Raw genomic sequence first — 11711 nt, forward strand, 5'->3', positions numbered from 1 at the left:
GGATGGCCAGCAACCAAGCCTTCTTGGCTTGTTATTTCTCCAGTGACCAGAAGCTCTTCTGTCCACTGCATACACACCCCAATTGGGAAAAGTGACCATCTTGTCATATTTATTAGAACAACATTACTCAGAATAACAAATTGCTACATCAAGAAGACCTTCATTAATTATGAGAAGATTCAAATGGATCTTGGCAGCATTGCATGGGATGACGTCTTATCTGACTCTTTAGAACAGCAGTGGCAGTGCTTAAGAGGGAAATCAGAAATAGCAGGGATTAAGAGGGAAATCAATTGTAAAAGCAGATATTAGAAGAAAAATAAAAAGCACCAATCACCTGATTACACAGAGAAGTATTCCTACAGCTGGAACAAACTTAAGAACTTGATGTAGACCTTGCACATGAGCTTTGAATCTGAACTTGCTAATAAAGCCAAGACTAACCCAAAAAGATTTTTGGCAGTTCATCTCTAGCCAAGACCACAATAGATAATAGATTGAAAAACTGATAACCAGGCAAGATGGAGAAGTTACAGAGACTAATGAGCTTACTGATTTACTGAAACAGCAATTTGTCTCAGTTTTCACCACTGAGCCTAATGACCCTTTACCTTCCCCACCAAACTAAAATATAAATGCCCCAATGGAAAGTAGGATGGTATCATCTGTAGATGTTCTTAAATGTTTACAGAAGTTGAATGCTAATAAGTAGCCAGCCCTGATAATAGACATCCCAGACTACAAAAAGAAATTGCAGAAGTGGTAGCAGACCCTCTCACAGAAATTTTCCAGACATCAATTACCTCTAGAGAGCTTCCCACAGACTGGAAAGTAGCTAACATAACTTGATGTTTAAAAAAGGTGACTACACCAAGCTTAAAAATTATTGACCTATCAGCCTAACTTCATCCATTGTTAAGATGCTAGAGCACACAGTCAATGATTCAATCCTCAAATATCTAACTACAAAAAAGATCTTGTTGCCCAAGAATGGAAAAGTTCCAGTCAGAAAAATCAATTGAAACAAACTTGTTAAATCATATGACACAATTACAAACCTGATTGACCAAGGATATCCAGCTGACCTACTGCTGCTGGACTTTGACAAGGTGCCCCTTAGTTGACTTTGCTCCAAGTTATCTGCAGCTGGTATCAACTCATCCCTGATAGACTGGTTTTTGAATTACCTCACTAAACTCAACCAGAAAGTCCAATAATTTGAGATGGGTGGCCAGCCAATCTACTCTGATGAGGGAATAGTAATGAATAGGGTACTGCAGGAAACTGTACTAGGCCCCAACCCTTTTCCTGAAGTATATCAATGACATTTCTGATTATGTGGATAACAATGTGCATTTGTCTGCTGATGATGCCAAACTTTTTGGTCTTGCTAACCAATAGAAAATCCAACACAAGCTACAGATTTGGACACAAGACTGGCTTCTCCAATTCAATACAAGCAAATGCTGTATTTTGCACCTTGGACCTAATAACCCAATGGCTGATAGCTTAATTTTAAATCCAATCACTAATATAAAGGACCATCTAGTGAATAGAGAAGAAGAAAGGGGTATTGGTGTAATCATTGATGAAAGGTTGAGGTTCCACAGCTATATCCAGTATGTTGTCTCCCAAGCAAACTCCATCCTTGGCTTATTAAAAAGGACCATCATTTATTAATGATGGTGCTGAGAGGCACCATTATTAATAAATTAAGACTCTTGTTTGACCCCATCTTGACTTTGGCATGTGCCTGGCCAATCCATCTTACTGGCAAGATGTTAGACTCATCAAAAATGTTCAAAGGTGAGCAAAGAAGTGCAGAAAAGTCCAAAATCAGCTTCATATGAAGACCATCTCAAGCAGCTCAAGCAACCTACCCTTGTCTAGAGACACATGCATAGTGTGTAGTGATATGGTGCAGAGTTATAAATTCCAAAAGGAAAACTCCACCATCTTCATGGGCAGCCATCATCTCACAAGAAGACAATCAAAGGTATAAAAAAAGCTCCAGATCAAGAATTCATCATATGTATTTTTCAAGTAGAGCAATAAACCACTGGAATGAATTGGACTCTGCTGTCAGTGCTCCTGAAAACGTTGGTCTGACAGCCTGTCTGAGTTCTTGATGATGGCAAATATCAGACAGGGTGAAGAGCAAATACTCGCCATGGACCAAAACAGATGGAGGAGGCAGATATCACTCTCTACACCAAGCAGGACCCAGCAGGAAACTTAAGTAAGTCAAGTCAGTGCTCTTTCCATTCAGTCTTTCAAACACCAAATTGACAAGGAGAGGGAGGAGAAGCAGTGGAGTTTTGACTGAGAATTGTTGTCACCACAGGTATGGAGGACCTTAAAGCTCTCAAATGGATTAAGGTAAGGTGAAGGTTTATTTTTTGGGCTTCCAGAGTTGCTTCTAGTTTAAATGTGTAAAAGCCCCCCTCACCTCACATATTGATAAAGCCAACTTCATGACCAGACTACATACAAAATTGGCTGATATTGTGGGTTACCCATTTTTGGGGGGCTATAAAGCCAATTTGTTAAAAGTATCAAAATTTCAATATAGCCTACATCTAGCCTAATTTGTAGGGGAGGGCTGGGATGCCATAGGAGGATGCATTTGTATATAGGATAAGATACTCAGTAATCAGACAGCTGGTTATGATTTCAACAGTTAAATGACTGTAAAATCTCTATTATACCACCTAGAAATCGATTGTTTCATAATTGTCTATAGAAGCATGCATAGTGACATGATGCTAACTTATTAACTCCAAAAAGAAAACTCCACCATCTTCATGGACAGCCACAGTACCAGCCATCACCTCACAAGAGGACACTCAAATAAGCTACAAAATTTAAGCTCCAATCAAGAATCCATCAAATGTATTTTTCCACAAGAGTAATAAATCACTGAAATGGATTCTTAATTGTGTAAAAGCTCCCCCACCTCCCCATTGATGAAGCTTAATACATGACTAGGCTACATACAAAACTTGCTGATATTGTGGGTTTACTTTTTTTGAGGGGGAAAGGGGGTCCTAAAACCAATTTGATAAAAATATCAAGATTTTCTATATAGCCTAGCCTAGGGATACATCTAGCCCCATTAGTAGGGGAAGGCTGGGATGCAATAGGAGGATGCACTTGTATATAGGGCAAGATACCCAGTAATAAGACAGCTAGTCATGATTTCAATAGTTAAATCACTGTAAAATCTCTATTCTACCACCAAGAAATTGGACTGTTTCACTATTGAATGTGTCAAAATTTTCCTAATAAGAGTGCAATTAGCTTGGATATTTTAACCATAAATGATGTTGAATATTTTAAATGCACTGACAGTCAATAGCAGACCCTAACCTTGGATACACATTTAAAGCTTGAGCCTAATATCAGAAAATGTTGTCTAATCTGGGTTTCTATTGCTCTAAGCTGCAATTTAAGGTAAAGAATCTTAAAGTTAGAACAAGGAGCCTAAATAAGATACAGACTTAATCTCTTGGTAGATTTGATGTAGTAGAAGTGTTGAGAAGCAGAATAACTGTGCTTAAACAGACTTACATGTCATTAACAACATTTACATGTTGTTTTGAAGTTTTTCAAGGTTTTAGTCAGCCAATCCTAACTAGTCTTGTCCTTAATGTCAGCTAACCTCAACTGTTTAAACCTATATACATCATGTTCATGATTAGGACCCTGTTGTCCATGTTTAAGAAGATATATTTCAATTGAGATTTTAGTCTAATATTTGAACACAGTGGATCATACCTGACATTTATTGGAAAATCCTTTTTTAGTGGTTTCATTGAAAAAATAGTAATTAAGCTCTCATTTAGGGGCTTCTTGATATCTTGAAAAATCATTAAGATAGACAAATGAAACTTTCAACAATATATCCAGAGCTTTAATGGTGTCATAGGAAGATTTTTCTGATGCATCAATCACTCTCCCTTGTGAGAGCACTGCCCTTTAAAAATCTTTGTCAGCTAATAAAAAAAAGAAACCTTGCAAAAAAAAATCTTCTTAAATGAGAAACAAGAGAAGTGGTTGAGTCTTATACCTTGGGCCAATACCAATTTATAAAGTCTTAAAGATCTGTAAATACATTTCCTAAACTTAGGATGATTCTTTCTTCATTATATGCATGTAGTTAACAACTTTTCAACATAATTCCACTGTATTTTATTCTCTCTACTTAATGTTCTCACCTTGTGTTTGTAATGGTAGTAGTACCCCTGCAAAAAAAAAATGGATGCTACAACCAAGAGAATGTACAGAGAAGGGAAAAAACTTACCCATAACCTATATTATACTCTATATGAACAATGTCTACAAACTTTGAAGTTGCCCACCCTAACAAATGAACTTTGGGACAGACCTTCCCCTCTTCTCCTCAGCTGTACTACAGGCCACAACAAAAAGTTCTATCTTTCCTAGTCTCAAAGAAGAGAGCACTTTAGTGTTAGAGCAGTGTCACTGTGGAATTGGTTGACAAAAAAGACAGCCTAGACAGCACTACAGACTCATTCAAAGCTAGGATCAGCAAAAATTGGGCCAACATTGACTGGAAGCTAAATTGGGCTTCAAATGTCAATTGAAGTTGTGACACCACCACTGTCAAACAAATCAACAGGAAGTTTTCACCATTTTATTCCCTATAGGCTATGTTTTTCTGTTTCTTGATTTTGTCAGCATTGATTCAATTGATTGTCAAGTGTCTAGTTAGACCAGGATATAGCCTAGTCTCTTCTACCAGTATTGAGTGAATTCAAATAATCAGTTGAGACTGAATGGTGCAACAGCCCTGGTGAAGTTTGAGACTCAACTGATCAGTCACCATAGTATCTTCACTGACAAGCAACTAAAAAATCAGCCTATTGTTGTCAAGTATAATTGTATGGTTAGAATTTTCTCAACATGTCCCATTTTTGATAGCCTTAATTCTAAGCTTACACAGGGGGGAGAGGTGATGTGTTGATAAAGTAAAGAATGTGTTTGTAAAATTGTCTATGTCTTTGTTTTAATGATTTTTTATAGCTGTTTTCAGAATTTAGAATTTTCTTCTGAGAAGGACTAAGTGTGGTAAAATTCTAGACAAGCTATTTTTGTGATTTTGGAAAGTAGCTAGGTTATGAAAATGAAAATTTTACGGCTGGATCTATAGACTACAGCATGCCCCAGAAAGGTATAGGCAATATTCAAATCCCTAGAAATATATGAAGCTAGTAATACCTTTTTGGGTCAGGATTCATTCATGAAAATTTCATTCTCTGAACTAACTTGAAGGAACCCTTAAATAAGAATTTAAAAACAAAGTATCATCTTAAATACAAATGATCAGAAGTATAAGTCTAAAAAAATACCAGTTTAGGTTATTTTCTGTTTTCCATGTAATTTTCCTTTTGTGCTAATCGCCTAGTTGCAAATATTGTACAAGCGTAGTCTATGTTCTTTTCTTCGCTGATGCGTACAATTCGCTGAAAATTAAATCCTTTGTACTAGTTTTTCATAGCGAACTACAAAAAGCCAAATTACAAAATTATGTATTCGCCGTCGCCAACAAATGCTACGTTTTTAATCACTGTTCAGTGAAGGAGTTGAACTGATAACGTTGGACGTTAAAGTGCTTAATTCTCATCTTTACTGCAAGGTGGGTCTTTATGAGGCCGTTTGGCGTTCTTCAGCAAAACAGGAATTAAGCAAAGACGGCAAAAGCAATGCCGTTTTTTTATTACGACGAACAGGGGGGGGGGGAGTGGTAAAAGAAAAAATTTGAAGAGAAATACCAAAAAAAGATTTTATTCATAAGAATTATCCCCCAAAAGGTTTTTTAAAAGTTCAATGAGGAGGGGTGTCCCCCCTCAATTGATACCAATTTTGGACTCTTGATCTAAACGTAAAACTATATTCAGCAAGCTCAACTACTTCCCAAAATAGCATTAAAGACATAATCTAGCATTTAAACCAGCCTAGCCTAAATTCTTACCTTAAAAATTCAACAGAAGACTAGGAATAATAATCCAACATGTGATAGAATCAAAATCGATTTAAGTTGGATCAGACACCAAAGCCCTAAAACTGGTGAGGGTTTGTATTTTAAGGCAAATTCAAACTAATGCAGGCAAAATTAACTGATAACAAAATTAATACATTTGCATGCTGCATCTTTCATTGGGCAAGTTATGTGATGTCTTACTTTCCTTTTTGAGCAGAAACTTAAAAATTAACCTATATAATATCAAACAGTTACTCTTAACTCTCCCTCCAAGTCAAGAGTTAATCCTTTATTCGTCTTTTACCTAATACTTTTCATGCTGAAAAGCTTCACACCTTCACCTTTTTCTTGAAAGTAGCCATTTTCGTGGTGTAAGGCTTCTAGCTTATGTTTGTCCATTTTATTGTTTAATTTCTATTCAGGCTGGTTCCAAGGTTAACTTCCAACGTCCTTCTATTCAAAGTTCAATCTTTGATTGCTTTTCATCGTAGCCGTTTGACATCGCCAGTCGCCGTTCACAGTTTTACTCGAGCAAAAACAGAAATAAGCATAATGGTGAACTTGCCGGCCATCAAAAACAGATTTTAAGCAAAACAGAGATCGAAAACGCAGTTACAGACACCCAACTTGAATGATGTCTCATTGCCATCAATCTGCTGCTTGCGCTTGTCTATCCTCTTAGGATTTCTGAGCCGTTTTTTAGCAATGTAAGATATGGCACGTATACATCAGTATCATATACTTTTTATCTGTGATTGCATAAGACGCTTCTAAACAAAATATTTTTAAATTCCACCCTTAAAATTTCTTATTACATAATACATTAAAATCTGGTTCTCTTTTTGCGAAAGTTTTAAGTTAATTTGAAGTTTTAAAAATGGTTACGAATATCTTGACCTTGATGAAAATCCCGTTCATTCTATACGCCCCACAGTTCCCAACCTTTATTTTATTGTAAAGCACGCCTTTTTTGTGCTTTTAATATTGACTATTTATAGCATTCTGGCAATAAAAAAAAATAAAAGCAAAAATCACTAAAATTCATTAGTCGAAATAAAATCATTCAGCAATATATGAAATCAGTAGTTTCCATTTCAGCATTTTTATCTTATTTAAATTTCAGATTAATTTAATTCCTTCCATTTAATAACTTTTAGCAATGAACCAGTAAAGCTATGGTGCTTTGCGTCAAAATTATAACAATTCACCGAAAATATTACATTTAGGCATCCCCATCAAACAATAAATAAACTCTGTTGACATATGGTCTAGATCAAGATTATTTGGATCCAACAGTTGAAAGATTGCTCGAGTAAAAAAGTTTACTACTATATTGTACCTTGACTCTTCTCTTTGACCTGGTCCAATGATATTACCGACCAGACCAACAAAACGAGCTAGGGTTCATTAGTAAGAAAAAAGACAAAGTAGGCATTGATGGAAAAGTCAAATGAATGAAAACAAAAGCATGTTCTTATTTTTTTATATGCCTTATATTTTATTATATGTTTATTTGTATATTATATATATAAATATTTATTATATATTTATTATTATTATTTATTATTATAATATATTTATTATATATTATTATATTATATTATATATATATATGCCTAATATATGCCTTCTTGATTTAAGACTGTCTTCTAAAACCTAGAATACCTTAAACTTCCAGCATCTTGCTGTAAGTCTGTCATTGTCATAACTCTTCCAACTGAATTTCTAGATTAGTGAAAAGATGAATTTGACAAATAAAATGATATGATGAGTAGGAATATATGATAATACTGACAGTTTATCCGCCACTATCTAGATGATACTCGGTAGCTACAGCCGGGTAGTGAGCCAAAAATACTTGAAGAATTTAGAATTTGGTTGCCCAATATTTATAGGTAGTAACAGATCCAATAGCAACTAGTTGAGAAAAGGGCTGGTCTGATATCTAGGGTCAGTTTGGTTATTGGTTTAGCATAGTAAATAAAAATGTCAAGTTTTTGACCAATTAATTATCAATAAATGCTCTGTAAAGATCTTTGTGATGCTATATTTTTTTCACATTACATACAATGGGTAGTTTAAAGTTTTACAATGTGGAATATGGATGGAATAATTTTAAGAAAACAATTTGGTGAAGCTGCTGATGGTCTCTTAGGGAAGAAAATTAGTAATGCAGCTAAGAATATCAGAGAAAAAGCCTTATGTTTAATAAAGAGGAAAAGGGGCTTGTGCAAGAATCGTCTAAATGATAGATCATATGAAAACAAGATGGATTTAAAGCAAGTCGAGAAAGCATTAAAATATAAACACAAAAGTTGTGAAGTTATGTCCATGGATGAAATGTCGAGGAACTTGAAGATGCTTTTAGACAGCACAATACTAATATATTATACTGGTATGTTAATAAATTGAGAGGAAGTTGTCAACCTGGACCTATCTCAGTGAAAGATAGAAACAAGGCCAAAATTAGTTACAAGAAAAGAATTAAAGAGAGATGGGCAGAACATTTTGAGAATACCCTAAATTGAGATAAAGCTGCAGGAAAAGATATAGAGGAAAATGAAAAAGTTTGTGGTGTGATACCTTTGATGTGAGGGCAGATTAGTTTTGTGAGGAAGAACTAGCGACAGTATTAAAAGGATTAAAAAATAATAAGGCCCCGGGGCTACAGTTTCCTCGGAATAAAAATAGGAATAAAAAAATCTATTGTATAAAAAAAGTGAGAGCTACGAAAAGTTCCCTATCAAAATGAGTTCTGGTAAAACGCTTTTATCCCTCAGAAATCGGATAACTAGAGAATAATCGTAGAAACACAGGTTGTCTTATAACTAGATCCTGTGGAAATTAACAAATTTCGTAATTAGTTAAACCGAGCGGTTATTTGGCAAAATTAAAGGTCTTTGTCCAATACCGTAAAACTACCAAGAACAATCCAACAATGTCAAATGCACCCTTTTTAGGTTATTGGATAGGTGTACAGCATTCATTGACTGTCACAGCATTCAGTGAGTGTCAGCACCAGCAAAAGCGGGGCTTGCCTTAATCAAACCCACACAGGGCCGGATCTACTAGGTACGGGGCTCGCTTGGAATTTTTTTTTCGGGGTCTTCTCTATGTTGTGAATTTTCAAAGAAATTCAAATTCGGCATATACATATATGTGTGTATAGTACCGGTACTAAAACAGTGATAAAATAGTTCAAAAATAATTTAATATAAGTTCTAATTTTGTATTTGTCTGTGGGATTCATTAGATAGCAAGAGATATCCTACAACAGGCCAAGCCAATTTATTTGGAAATTGTGGAGGGGGCAACCCCAATCGACCAAGCAGGCAGCAACCTCCAAATAAATCACTTTTTTTGCCTACTTTTCCAGTGAGAAAATAGAGGACCCCACAGAGAATACACAATACGTTGAAGAGTCCAATGACTTGTAATTAACACTTGCGTAGTTGAAGGCAACTTTATATGTTTTTACTGTGTTTTACGCTACAGTTTGCTGGCATTAAAGATTGCGATGGTGTTGTTCTTCTAACGTGACATTTATTCTTTCTTCACTTTCATTTTTGAATCGTTCTTAGTTCTCATTTTTGCAAGTCTTTTAAAAGCACATTCCTTTGTTCTTCATTGCCTTTTTTGATATTCTCTGATACTCACTGTCACTTTTCTGCTAACCCCATAATTCTCTGTTCTTCACTTTCATTTTTGAAACGTTCTGATTCCAGCTGTTGCTTGTAATTTTCGTTGCCACTTATCATCTAAGTGCATATTTCTTTGTTCTCGCTGTCGTATATCTTCTAACAACATATTTTTAAAATTCTCTTTATCCTTTAGACCATATTTCGTGAAGGAAGATTTTTTTTGTGTGAGGTAGAATTAGTGACACGATGTTTTTTAGACCAAGAAATGCTGTAGACAAAGTTGAACAGTGCGGTTGTAGTAAGGATAGAATATGTGTCCACCCAATTATCACTCTTAGGCTAATAATTGAGAAATGCCTGAGTTACCAAGCACCTTAAATCCTCAGTTTTATAAATATGAGCGAGCGTTCGGTTCTGTTGATAGAAGGACTTTAGCAAAGGTTTTATCCTTGCATGGTAGCCTATACCAGACAAATTCATTAAAATTATTAGTGCTATGTACGAGAATAGCATTGCTGAGGTTAAGATGGAAAATGAGGTTAGCAGCTAAATTTGTAATAACAGGGCTTATTCTACACCCTTGTATGTTGATCATTTGATGGAGTATGTCTTAAGGAGTACAGGGATGGCAATGTGAGAATACGGAATCATATGGGGAAGACACACCGTGATGGCATTCAGCAAGCCCATGTTGTTTTAGTCTCTGTGAAGAATATCTCCGACTACATAAGGGAAATGGCCAACACATTTTTAAAGACCTGAATGATCGAAAACTGCACCTTTTTTTTTTACCGAGCTTAAAGCTTCAAAATTTTAGATTTTTCGTTTATTTAATGATTTTTCTTAATGATTTTCGCCGTTTCCTCTTGGACCAGGCAACAGCCTATTAGAAAACGCAAATAATTTCAAAACAGTCACTTACGTGATTTTGAAAATTCAGTTAGTTAAGAAAGCCGACCAGGTAAGTCATGCTAGCTAAGTGCCATAATATTGCTGCAGATTCAGCCAAATGAACTAGATTGTTATAAAAAACTTAGTACTGATATTACAGCTTCTCATGCCCTATCCAGCTTAAACCTACCCAATGGTGACAAGAAGCTTCACAGAGGTAGCCTAGCTTATTGAGAAATATATCCATTGAATTTCATAAATCCTTTCTATTAGCAGTACAATGCGGTAAAATTCTAGTTGAGTAACTTTTTGCTATCTCAGGAAGAGGTTGGGTTGGAAAAATGAAACTTTTGGGGATGGGTCCACAGGCTGAAGTATATCCTGGGAAGGTATTTTGAAGTACCTACCTCCACTCCTTCTCCCTCTAGAGGGCCCTGAAATTTGCCTACATGACAGGTCTATACCTATTGAAATTTTGACAAACAACATTTTACCTCAATTTTCAGTTACCAGTTGCTTTTTCTCTGCCTTTAGTTCTGAAAATGCAATTCCTGTTATTTGAGTATAATTCTGAGCCAGGTCATTGTTTTTTTTTCAAAATTTAGGAGATGTAGGCTATTTGCATATCTTTAAAACCTTATAAATTAGGATTGAGCAAAGTTTTGAAGCTGAAAACAATTTTGTTGTACTTCATTCAAGCAGAAAATCTGTTATGCAGGATTTCAATTTTATAACACATATTTTTGAAGGTCATCAAAGGTCAGGGCCCTCTAGAGGGAGAAAGAGTAGAGGTAGGTACTTCAAAATACATCCCTGGGACATACTTTAGCCTGTAGACCCATCCCTCAGAGTTCCATTTTCCTAACCTAACTCCTTTCTGAGATAGCAAGAAGTAAATCAACTAGAATTTTACCATACAATGCTTGAAGAAATACAACTATATACTTAAAAAGGACCAACAACTTGAAACAACTAGGCCTATTCAGAGTGGATGGCCCAGCTCTAGAAAACTTTACCTCACAGATCTCATCAGATACTAGAATATTCAGCTCAAGTTGTGCTTTATCAATGGAATTATATTCAAGGATGAGAGAATTGTAATTCCCTTGGATATTTTGCCAAAAATCCTCATACATCTGACCTGGATATACAGAGGGATACCATAGGATGGCTAG

At 35.6% G+C, this 11711-nt stretch overlaps 2 protein-coding genes across 2 annotated transcripts in view; one reads left to right on the forward strand and one right to left on the reverse strand.

Moving 5' to 3' along the window:
• LOC136033934 (pre-mRNA-processing-splicing factor 8) overlaps positions 1 to 5486 on the reverse strand; it is a 96395-nt gene extending 90909 nt beyond the window's left edge. The window contains exon 1 of the mRNA XM_065714951.1: positions 5373 to 5486. The gene's annotated coding sequence lies outside the window, so the exon portion shown is untranslated. The remainder of the gene's footprint in view (positions 1 to 5372) is intronic.
• A 5034-nt stretch (positions 5487 to 10520) lies between these two features.
• The window catches only part of LOC136033935 (uncharacterized), a 41476-nt gene continuing 40285 nt past the window's right edge, over positions 10521 to 11711 (forward strand). Inside the window, exon 1 of the mRNA XM_065714952.1 lies at positions 10521 to 10606. The gene's annotated coding sequence lies outside the window, so the exon portion shown is untranslated. The remainder of the gene's footprint in view (positions 10607 to 11711) is intronic.

Source organism: Artemia franciscana, chromosome 12 (assembly GCF_032884065.1).
Source record: "Artemia franciscana chromosome 12, ASM3288406v1, whole genome shotgun sequence".
In the NCBI taxonomy this organism is placed as follows: domain Eukaryota; kingdom Metazoa; phylum Arthropoda; class Branchiopoda; order Anostraca; family Artemiidae; genus Artemia; species Artemia franciscana.